At 52.4% G+C, this 11,369-nt stretch overlaps 2 pseudogenes; both read right to left on the bottom strand.

The window, feature by feature from the left end:
* Positions 1–360: 360 nt before the first annotated feature.
* LOC122436456 lies at positions 361–2,684 on the bottom strand (annotated as a pseudogene).
* Positions 2,685–7,467: 4,783 nt separating this feature from the next.
* Positions 7,468–11,369, bottom strand: part of LOC122436395 — a 112,477-nt pseudogene continuing 108,575 nt past the window's right edge.

The following is an 11,369-nucleotide window of genomic DNA, read 5'->3' as shown; positions in this document are numbered from 1 at the left end:
AGGCAAGGACCCAGACAATCTCAAACTCTCTGAGCAGCAGGAGGCCGGCGATAGCACGGTTGACCGAAGGATGATTCTGACAAACAGACGTCATTTACCCTGCCTCGAGCAGAATCACTGAGGATTCTGGTATTGCAACCACAGCTGCTTGGAGGCAGACTTCCTTCACTCACGGCCACACCGAGTCCCCAAACGTCCAGGCTCAGCATGTCACCTGCTACATGCATGATCCAAACCCAGGCTCCGCAGCCAGCTTGCATGAGCCTGAGGATCCCCATCTGGGAAAGGACAGTGCCCCAGCCTCTACACGGATGTCCCCTCAGGGCCCCCCTGCAGACCCCCTCACAACCTGTGTTTCTGTCAGCTATCACTCGTGGCACAAATTTCCTCCCTGGGGTAGTACTTCAGGGGATCATCCCACACGTCCTGGCCAATGATCTGATGGCAATAAGAGCAAGGTCAGCCCGGGGCTGACCAGGCCCCTAACCCTCCCGTGAGAAGCCAAGAGTTCCAACATCAATTGCCAACTGTGCGCAGTCCCAAAGCAAACGCACCTCAGTAGTCCTGTTCGATTCTGTGCAGTTGTGGCCTGACAGCCAATTGAGAAAGTTCAGGCTCCTGGTGTCCAGCCTGAGGCTGGGTGCTACCCGTTCAAAGTCCCAGAACCAGTGGACTGGTGTGGAATGACGTGCCCTATACCCTGTAGAAAGACAGGGGAGACAGGGGCGGATGTGGCAGCTGAAGCATCCACCCACACCCCCACCCCGGCCCCCTTGCGTACCCACACTCACCACCCTGGGAGCCACGTTTACCAGTGATGTCAAGGTAATATCCCTTAACAATCACCGTGTTCCAGAAGTACGGGTTTTCCCGAAAGGAGAAGATCAGCTTGCAGCGGGACCGTGGATGGCTCCGCACCTGCACTTGCCAGCACAGGGAGGAGGGAAAAGGTGCAAGCATCGAGGGCCCTCTGCTTGCCGCCCAGGCGGGCCTTTACAGCCTCCGTGACGCCTCTGCAAAGTCTCACAGTACAGCCCCATGGATAACACCATCCCCCACCTCCCTGTCAAGTGCCATACCCACCCATCCTCAGCCTCCCTCGCTGACCTTGAAGTCGATCATGTACCTAAGAAAATCTTCATCCTGAGCGCTGATTATGATTGACACTTGAGGGTGGTTCATAATCTGCTTTGGGTCAAGGAGACATTCAGGCCACATGCCGGGCCAAGAAGAGCCAGGGGCAACAGCCCTAGTCTGGCCTGGAGAAGGACACTGGAACAGGTATCTGCAAGGATGCTGGGCACTTGCGCTTGCCCGGCCATGACTCACATCTTCAGGCCCTGCCGTATCATCAGACTTGCTCGTGGCTCTGGGTGCCCTCTGCTGTTCTGCAGCTCAGGTGTTCTGCAACCCAAAAGCAGGGGCTATAACTCACCTCTCCTGCCCGCCTCCTGGCCCGTGTTTGCTGAGTAGTGGCATGTCACTGGTAACATGGTTAGGACTTGCAGTCCTTGTGACTACCGAATCTGAAGGAAACTGGGGTCTGTGTGTGTTTCTATGTGTGTCTGAATGTGTGTGTATCTCTGGATGTGTGTGTGTGTGTGTGTGTGTGTGTGTGTGTGTGTGTGTGTGTGTGTGTGTGTGTGTGTGTGTGTGTGTGTGTGTGTGTGTGTGTGTGTGTGTGTGTGCGAGACTCCCATGTCTCAGCTATTTCCGGGGATCATCCACATTTACAACAATAAATGTCTGCAGTTGGTGCTCTAGTGTACTCTCTCTGGTCATCCTGACCTAGAGGCCCTGGGTACTGATCCTCCTCAGACGCAGGCCTGAAGGGGAAACCCCGAGTCATGGCTGTGACACTTACAGGTGTGGCTCTGACCAGATACTCCTCGGCTGTGCCTTTGGAACCTGCCAATGCCCAGGACCACACTTCCCGTCAGCGGCCTGCAGCACCCTACCTCTGCCCTCGCCACACACCCGCACCCCCCCACTCCTGCACATGCTCCTGCTTCTGCTCCACTTCCTCCTCCTCTTCCTGACAGGCAAACAGCTAGTTGCAGCAGGAAGGATACCTCTTTGGCCCAGAAGCCAGGGATGCCCTGGAGGATGGCACTTCTCCGAGCCAAGTGACGCTTCCTCCTCAGATGGTTCATGTGCATGAAGCGAACGGAGGCCCGGCGGTTTTCCTCATGCAGGGAGCTCACTTCCAACTGCAGGGCGGTCAGTGCCTGTAGCACATTTGGCGCCGGCTGCTCACTCGGGCCTCCAGGTCTTTCCAGCCCCTGCTCCTCCAGCGTCTTCTCCTCCAGTTCCTGGGAGGACCCCTGATCCCGCTCCTCATCTGCCACAACCTCCACCTCCTCCGTGACGTCTTCTGCCAGCAGCTGGCACACCTGCCCGATCCCCGCCTCGTCTCCGTCCACCAGGGACCCCCACTGTCCTCCACCACCTCCACCACGTAGAGGGTGACCTCGTCGGCTGCTGTGCCACCTGGTGCCTGCAAAGTCCCAGCCGTGAACGGCATCACGACGGCAGGCCCCCTGGCCACTGTCCCGAGCACCGGGGCTCCCAGCTAAGAAGGTCCAGAGTCCCAGAACGCTCCCACCTTCCTCTGGCCGCCTCTCACGCTCCTCTGGAACATGGCTGTGACCCCGAGCTGGGACAGATGTGAAGGGACCGGACATAATAGCATAGCAAGTGCTGCTCAATGGCAGCCCAGCTGAGGTAACCGTGTGTGGCTCGCTAGCTCTCTGGGGCAGGGTGAGAGCGGAATGGTCAGGAGGTGGGGCCTGGTGTGTGGCGGGTGGCCTGAGGCTGAAGAAAGGGGTTCCGGAGAGGCCAGGAGAGGATGCACGGAGATCAGCCCAACAAGCGGGACCCTTAGACTGTGAGACAGGCTCAGGCTGCTGCGTCAAATCCCTACGAATGGCAGAGAGGGTAGTGGACGCCACCCTGAGGGAAAGGCGCCTAGACCAGAGGGCGGCTTCCCCGTTTCCTGGGCTCCAGCGCCCCCACGTGGCCACACTCGGCTTCAGGGAGGGCATGGCTGTTGCATCTGGCGTTCCTGCAGGTGCTGGCATTGAATTGGCCTCTGGAATTTCAAGCCATGTGTTCTCGCTCTGCAATCCAAAGAGCACACTGCTGTGTCCCATGGGACCGCCCATCCCTGGGAGCTCTCCCTGAGTATCTAAAGGATAGGCAGGGGCACAAAGTGGCTGGATACTTTCCTCCCTGGGACAGGAGCCTGCTGCTGTCTGGATGGTAGGGAAGTGTGTACAAACCCCAACGTTTGCAACACTTGACCTCCACTCCTCAGGGGCACCAGAGCCATAGGGCAGAGATCTCTCTCTTTGTCTCTGCTTCTTGCCTATCACTGATTCTGGCGATCCTGCTGTGTGTGCATCAGGGAATGCTGTCTGTGTGTCTCCGACTCTCTAAGTGGTTACTGTGGTCCTCTGCCATTCTCCAGACACCAGCGCTCAGAAGAGACGCTTCACCTTGGAGTGAAGTCAAGCCCTTCTCCTCCTCAATGAGTCGCACCCACGGCAGATGAGACTGTTCTGGGCCACAGGGTCGGAGAGTGCTCTCTCAAACTGGAAAGCCCACAGTGGGTGGTCACTGCTGAAGCACAGAAGGGGACAGGCGACCCTCCTTCCCTGGCTGGGCAGACATGAACACTGCACAGGACTCTGGCGGCATGGCCACACCTTGTGCAGAGGGAGAAACGGGTCACGGTCTGCTGGCATGACGGCACTCCCTGAACCTTGCTGGAATGCCTCCCAGTGAGAGGCTAAGCACACCACCGTGTTGAGTTCCACGACACACCAGTGCCGGAGGCCTGCACGATGGCCCATTTACCCTATCCAGGCCCTTTCAAAGAGGTTCTGTTCTCCAGGTGAGAACACATCCCAGCCTACCAAGTGGCCCAAACCTGTGTGGCTGGTACCAGCAAGACGACCAACCTAAGCCATCCTTCCTATAGTCCTCATATGCGGTATCTGTGTTCTGCAAAGTGTACAAAGAGAGATGTCTCACACTCGATGATTCTGCAGGTAGCATGTGCTTATGCTCCAGTGCCGCTGTATCTCTGAAACCTTACACAAAAGGCAAGGGGTGCGCATGCTCCTGGCCAGGACATGGAAAGAATGCCCAGCACTTCAGAAGGATGCCAAGGTCCTCATAGCTGTTTGTCCAAAGGGCTGTTGGCTCACCCACCTCAGCTTCTGTGCCTGGGACTGCAGCCCAATCTGTGTCTCGGCTCCTCTGCACTCACCGATCACTCCTAGTTGTTTTCCTCCTGCCTCTCCTTTCTGCCAGAGGTCCGGGCTGCAGGCGTCTATTTCCATGTAGAACTTGCTAACTCAGTGAGATCATAGGGCATGATTCCCTGGCTTCACTCTTCTGCTGGCCAGAGTCTATGTTCCCTTCATGTTTCAGCTGTCCTTTCTTGCGTCACCTAGCTAGGTGTCTTCCGACTGCTCACCCTCACAAGTGTACTGGTAGGCACTTCTGCGCACGAATATGCACACATGTCCACATGTCCACATGTCCACACTCACATCCCTCAGAGGAGACTTACAGATGTGCAGACGTACAGGCTTTCTTGTCCAGGAACATGGATTTTGGTAAGCACCCGACATTCTTTGTCCATGTTATTTTCCTTCACTTGCTCGTTGATCCTGTCAGCTTGCACTTCTACCTCTGTGACGTGTGCTCAAGGTTAACAAGATCTTGGCATTGTTCATGACAGGGAAGGACCTGCAGAGCGTCTGGCAGGCCTGGAAGTGCTCGGTGTGGACATCTAAGTGACTTGCGCCTGTGTTCCACATTCTCCCATAACCTTGGGCAGGTTCACAGTACCAGTCATGTTGGCATGATTCCATTACCTGTGCTTTCCTTCAGGGAACCAGAAAACAAGGGTCTTTGGGCTCAGCTGACTTGGAGAACTGCTTTCTCAGTGTGCACCTCTCTACAACATGCCTTGTCAAGTCTGTGCCCCATTGCATGCCTATATCCCTTAGGACCCACAGCATTCTGGCTGAGGGCCCCTGTCCTCCCTATCTCTGGAGCTTTCTGTGTACACCTGTCTACCTGTGCCCCCAGCGCTCCCTCCCTGTAGCTGGAAAAGGCCAACGAGATGCCCAAGGCTCCAACAGCCCCAAGAGACTGTGGCAGGCCTGGGACTGATACAATGTCATGAAGAAGGTGCACATGCATCTACAGGGTCTCTTCCAGTACAAGGCATGGGATCTGAGGCCAGAAAGGGAAGGTGGCATCCCTAGAACTAGTCCCTTCAGTTTACTACTACCCAGACCCACGGAGTCCCTGAACAGATGATGCCCTGGGAAACTGGCCCTTTTAGGCCCACAGCTCATGCCCCTCTTGGGCAGAAAGCACCATTTCTATCTCAAGTGCACCCAGAGGGCTTGCTCCCACCCAAGGTCTCAATCATTTGATAAATGCCAAGCCTTTATTTCAGTTGCTCTCACTAGGCCCAGGTAGGACTCTGGAAAGACAGGCATCCCTGCTTGCCTACCTAGCCCATGTGCCAAGGAAGGCAGTTCCCAACCGTGCCCAGGGACATCGAAAACGGACACCTGGAAAGTAGCGTCCCTCTGAGTGTCCCCTGGTGCAGATCCCCTGAGACCAAATCGGAGATTCTGCTCCAGCGAGACTGCCAGAATCCACCCTCAGGATCAGACTGTCACCTTTGCCACTCTGGCCTTACAGCCAGGGGCAAGACCCCAGAGCAGGGAAGGAATTCACGTCAGGGCATTCAGCACGAACCATGAGGTATCTTTTGGCAGGACCACTGAAAACCAGCAGGCTCTGAGCGGACCCCAGGGCCCTCCTTGTCTCCCACTGTCCCAAGGTCCCTTGGGACAAGGAGCCAGCCCACCATCCTTGCATCCTCCCACTTCCCTGCCTCACAGGCACACGTCAGCAGAGGGACACACACATACACCCCACACATGTGCCCTCCTCACCTTTCTGCACTGCCAGGGAGGTTGCAAGTGCCTGGTGGCATGCCACGCTCACACCCTGTGCCTGCTAGGATGCCTGGGGTTTCACACGGACAGCCTACCTCAGCACAGCTGACATTTACTGTTCGATCGCGCCAGTGTGTGCTCCTTCAGGAGGGAGCGTGCTGCCTGATGGGCTGATCCTGGGCAGCACGGGCCTAGGACTTCTCCCGTGTATCCTTCTCAAGTGTGTGGAACAAGGCTCCAGGGCAGCAGGCTCTCTGTGCCTCCTCCTCCTTTGGGTCTCTGCCCTTCTCTACAGGACCTTAGCCTCCTCACCACCCCGGGTCCTGCCATAGCCACGTCCAACATTTCCATCGGCTGGCCCACTCCGCCACAGACTCAGGGGTCCACAGGCAGTGGTTTCAAAGCCCCACCCCACCTGATTTGTCTTGGGCGAATCCTCTGAGCACCCAACCCTCCACCTGGTCCAAATACACAAAATACCATGGTAGAAAATGAGAACCTGTTTTCCTTTTTGGTCTAGTTGCACACATGGGAGCCATGCTCTGAATTAGCACTGGCCATCCTTTCCTCTTTCCCACCCTGGACAGGATCACTGCAGAGATAGGTCGACCAACGACCCTCAGTCTGGGGACGCCTCGTGCCTCCTCTTCTCGTCGCTTGGCAGTTCCTCTCCTGACAGCTGCATCTGTGTGTCTGCCCTGAGCCAGAAACACACACACACACACACACACACACACTCACACAGACCCACATTAACACAGCTGACACAGGACCACGTGTGTATATACACACACATGCTGGGCATGGGGACACAAACACAAACAGGGAACACAGCTCTCTCAGTAGCTGAAGACGCCTGTGCCCAGCAATGTGGGAAATGGCGTCAGTAGGCACCATGTCCTTGCCTTGGGGCCCCCTGTCCACCTCGTCCCACAGCTCTTCCGTAGTTTCCCAAGCTGGCCTGAAGCCGGTCGCAGCGTGGCCTGTGTGGTGGTGGTGAGACAGAGAGTGGTGGATGTGGAAATGCACAGACGACCCCAAAGTCAGCACCTAAGTGCACTGGGATCCCAGAGAGGACGCCCTTCCAGTCATAGGCTATCCCAGGAGCAGTGGCGGGAGGCAAGGACCCAGACAATCTCAAACTTTCTGAGCAGCAGAAGGCTGGGGATAGCGCGATTGACCGAAGGATGATTCTGACAAACAGACGTCATTTACCCTGCCTCGAGCAGAATCACCGAGGATTCTGGCATTGCAACCACAGCTGCTTGGAGGGAGACTTCCTTCACTCATGGCCACACCGAGTCCCCAAGCCTCCAGTCTCAGCACGTCACCTGCTACGTGCATGACCCAAACCCAGGCTCCGCAGTCAGCTTGCATGAGCCTGAGGATCCCCATCTGGGAAAGGACAGTGCCCCAGCCTCTACACGGATGTCCCCTCAGGGCCCCCCTGCAGACCCCCTCACAACCTGTGTTTCTGTCAGCTACCTCTCATGGCACAAATTTCCTCCCTGGGGTAGTACTTCAGGGGATCATCCCACACGTCCTGGCCAATGATCTGATGGCAATAAGAGCAAGGTCAGCCCGGGGCTGACCAGCCCCAACCCTCCCATGAGAAGCCAAGAGCTCCAACATCAATCGCCAACTGTGCGCAGGCCCAAACCAAACCCACCTCAGCAGTCCTGTTCGATTCTGGGCAGTTGTGGCCTGACAGCCAATTGAGAAAGTTCAGGCTCCTGGTGTCCAGCCTGCGGCTGGGTGCTCCCCATTCAAAGTCCCAGAACCAGTGGACTGGTGTGGAACGACGTGCCCTATACCCTGTAGAAAGACAGGGGAGACAGGGGCGGATGTGGCAGCTGAAGCATCCACCCACACCCCCACCCCGGGCCCCTTGTGTACCCACACTCACCACGCGGGAGCCACGTTTACCAGTGATGTCAAGGTAATGTTCCTTAACAATCACCGTGTTCCAGAAGTACGGGTTTTCCCGAAAGGAGAAGATCAGCTTGCAGCAGGACCGTGGATGGCTCCGCACTTGCACCTGCCAGCACAGGGAGGAGGGAAAAGGTGTAAGCATCGAGGGGCCTCTTCTTGTCTCCCAGGCGGGCCTTTACAGCCTCCATGACGCCTCTGCAAAGTCTCACAGTACAGGCCCATGGATAACACCATCCCCCACCTCCCTGTCAAGTGCCATACCCACCCATCCTCAGCCTCCCTCACTGACCTTGAAGTCGATCATGTACCTAAGAAAATCTTCATCCTGAGCGCTGATTATGATTGACACTTGAGGGTGGTTCATAATCTGCTTTGGGTCAAGGAGACATTCAGGCCACATGCCGGGCCAAGAAGACACAAGAACAACAGCCCTAGTTTGGGCTGGAAGAAGGACATGAGGATGGTTAGCTGTGTTACACAAATGTTTATCCTTTGTTAACAAGGCATTATTCTACAAATTATACAAAGAGCTCATGTATCCCACTATGAGAAAAAAAATTTTAAAACGGGCAGTTCTATATAGACATTTCTCAAAAAAAGACATACAGATCACCAAGTAAACAGGTGAAAAAAGCTCATCATCACTAATTATTAGAGAAATGCAAAACAAAATTACAATGAGGTTTTACTTCACCCCCTCCAACTGGTCATCATCACAAGTTCTATAAACAATAATTCCTGAAGAGGGTGTGGAAAACAGGGAACCCTCTTGCACTGTTGGTGGGCATGTAAATTGGTACTGCCATGATGATAAACAATGTGGTAGCTCCTTAAAAAAAAACTAAAAATAGAATTAAAGTATGACCCACCACTCCTACTCCTGGGCCTATTCCAGGAGAAAACCTTAATTCCAAAAGATACATGCACCCCGATGTTCACTGCAGCACTGTTTGCCATAGCCAAGACGTGCAAAATTTTTAAATCATACCAAACATGGAAACAAACAAACAAACAAAAAACCTTGATGCAAACAGCCTCTAAGTTTAGTTCAGTTCAGTCCCTCAGTCGTGTCTGATTCTTTGTGACCCCATGAATTGCAACACTCCAGGCCTCCCTGTCCATCACCAACTCCCAGAACTCACTAAAGCCCATGTCCATCGAGTGGGTGATGCCATCCAGCCATCTCATCCTCTGTCGTTCCTTTCTCCTCCTGCCCCCTATCCCTCCCAGCATCAGGGTCTTTTCCAATGAGTCAACCTTTCACATGAGGTGGCCAAAGTATTCAGTTTCAGCTTCAGCATCAGTCTTTCCAGTGAACACCCTCTAAACAGGAGGTCAAATTACGGGTATTTATAAAAGTAGAGGCTTAAAGATAAGTAAACAAAGCAATAATCAAATATCAAAACCAAGTTCTATGTTAGCATTCTCATAGAAGAAAAGATGATTTTATACTGAAAGAACTAGCATGCCCTCATCTTTTTATCTTCCCATCCCAGGAGCTCAGAATTCTGTGCCAAAGGTAAAGTGAAATCATGAATGAGTTTTTTTTCTTTGTTTGTATTTTTCTGGGAAATTTACATTTTCTGTTCTGAGCATGTATTAATTTTTAATAAAGTTACACAGTATCATTTTCGACATGTAAAGAATACATCTGGGTTTTATCAATTACATTCATAAGCATACTTTTCTTTCTCCAAGAGAGGGCAGCAAAAGCACAGTAAATATATATTCATGCAGATGCATACATATGAGAGAATACACGTGGATTTTATAAGTTACATTCATAAGCATTCATCTATTTCTCCATGAAAGGGCAGCATAAAGACAATAAATATTTATTCATGCCCACATATACTCTGGAGAGTCCCTTGGACAGCAAGGAGATTAAACCAGTCAATACTAAAGGAAATGAGTTCTGAATATTCCTGAATACCCCAAGTCCAAGAGCAAAGAAGCTCCAGCAAGATGGTAGCAGGGACGAAATCTCATTTAGAATAAAACTCCATAATTGCCAGAGATGTTCAGAGGGATCAAACAAATCTTGGTGTATCAGGACCCAGTTACCCAACTGAGACTGAGACAGAACTGTGTTTGAGTGTCTATGGGTCAGCAGTGGACTGCTGTGGGAGCAGGGACTCTGGGTGCAGCAGACATAAGCATGGCAGAAGCCGTCTTGGAGGAGGTTGCCATTAGTCCCACCATAGAGCCACCAGAACTTACATAGGACTGGGAAACAGACTCTTGGAAGGCACAAACTGAACCTTGTGGGCACCAGGGCTCAGGAGAAAGGATAAGTGCCCCTCAAGAGACTGACCCAGACTTGCTTATGAGAGTCAAGGAGTCTCAGGCAGGCATGGGTCGGTGGTAGCCTGCTGCAGGGTTGAGGGAACTGAGTGTACCAGTGTGTGCATGGGACCATTGAATGACGTCTCTGTTATCTTCATTACCTCCATCATAGTTTTGTCTCAGATCAAATAGCAGGGAGGGAATACAGCCCCACCCAGTAACAGAAAATTGGATTAAAGATTTACTGAGCATGGCCCCACCCTTCAGAACAAGATCAAATTTCCCCCTCAGTCAGTCTCTCTCATCAGGAAGCTTCCATAATCCTCTTATTCTTCTCCATCAGAGTGCAGACAGAATGAAAACCACAATCATGGAAAATTAACCAATCTGATCACATGGGCCTCAGTCTTGTCTAGCTCAGTGAAACTATGAGCCATGCCATGTAGGGCCACCCAAGATAGATGGCTCATGGTGGAGATTTCTGATAAAATGTGGTTCACTGGAGAAGCAAAAGGCAAACCACTTCAGTATTCTTGCCTTGAGAACTCCATGAACAGTATGAAAAGAGAAAAAGATGGAACACTGAAAGATGAATTCCTCAAGTCAGTAGGTGCCCAATATGCTTCTGGAGATAGTGGAGAACTAACACCATAAAGAATGAAGAGACAGAGCCAAAGGGAAAACAATGACCAGTTGTGGATGTGAATGGTGATGGGAGTAATGTCTGATGCTGTAAAAAGCAATACTGCATAGGATCCTGTGATGTTAGGTCCATGAATCAAGGCAAATTGGAAGTGGTCAAAGAGGAGATGGCAAGGGCAAAGATTGACATTTTAGGAATCAGCAAACTAAAATGGACTGGAATGGGTAAATTTAAATCAGATGTCCATTATATCTAAGGGCAAGAATCCCTTAGAAGAAATGGAGTAGCCACCATAGTCAACAAAAGAGTCTGAAATACAGTACTTGGATGCAATCTCAAATATGGAAGAATGATATCCATTCATTTTCAAGGCAAACCATTCAATATCACATTTAATCCAAGTCTATGCCCCAACCAGTAATGCTGAAGAAGCTGAAGCTGTACAGTTCTATGAAGACCTCCAAGAACTTCTGGAACTAACATTCCAAAAAAAGATGTCCTTTGCATTATAGGGGACT

The sequence above is a fragment of the Cervus canadensis genome, chromosome Y (assembly GCF_019320065.1).
Source record: "Cervus canadensis isolate Bull #8, Minnesota chromosome Y, ASM1932006v1, whole genome shotgun sequence".
Classification (NCBI taxonomy): Eukaryota; Metazoa; Chordata; class Mammalia; order Artiodactyla; family Cervidae; genus Cervus; species Cervus canadensis.
The sequence above is the reverse complement of the archived record's forward strand: the minus strand, read 5'-3'. Positions and strand labels throughout refer to the sequence as shown.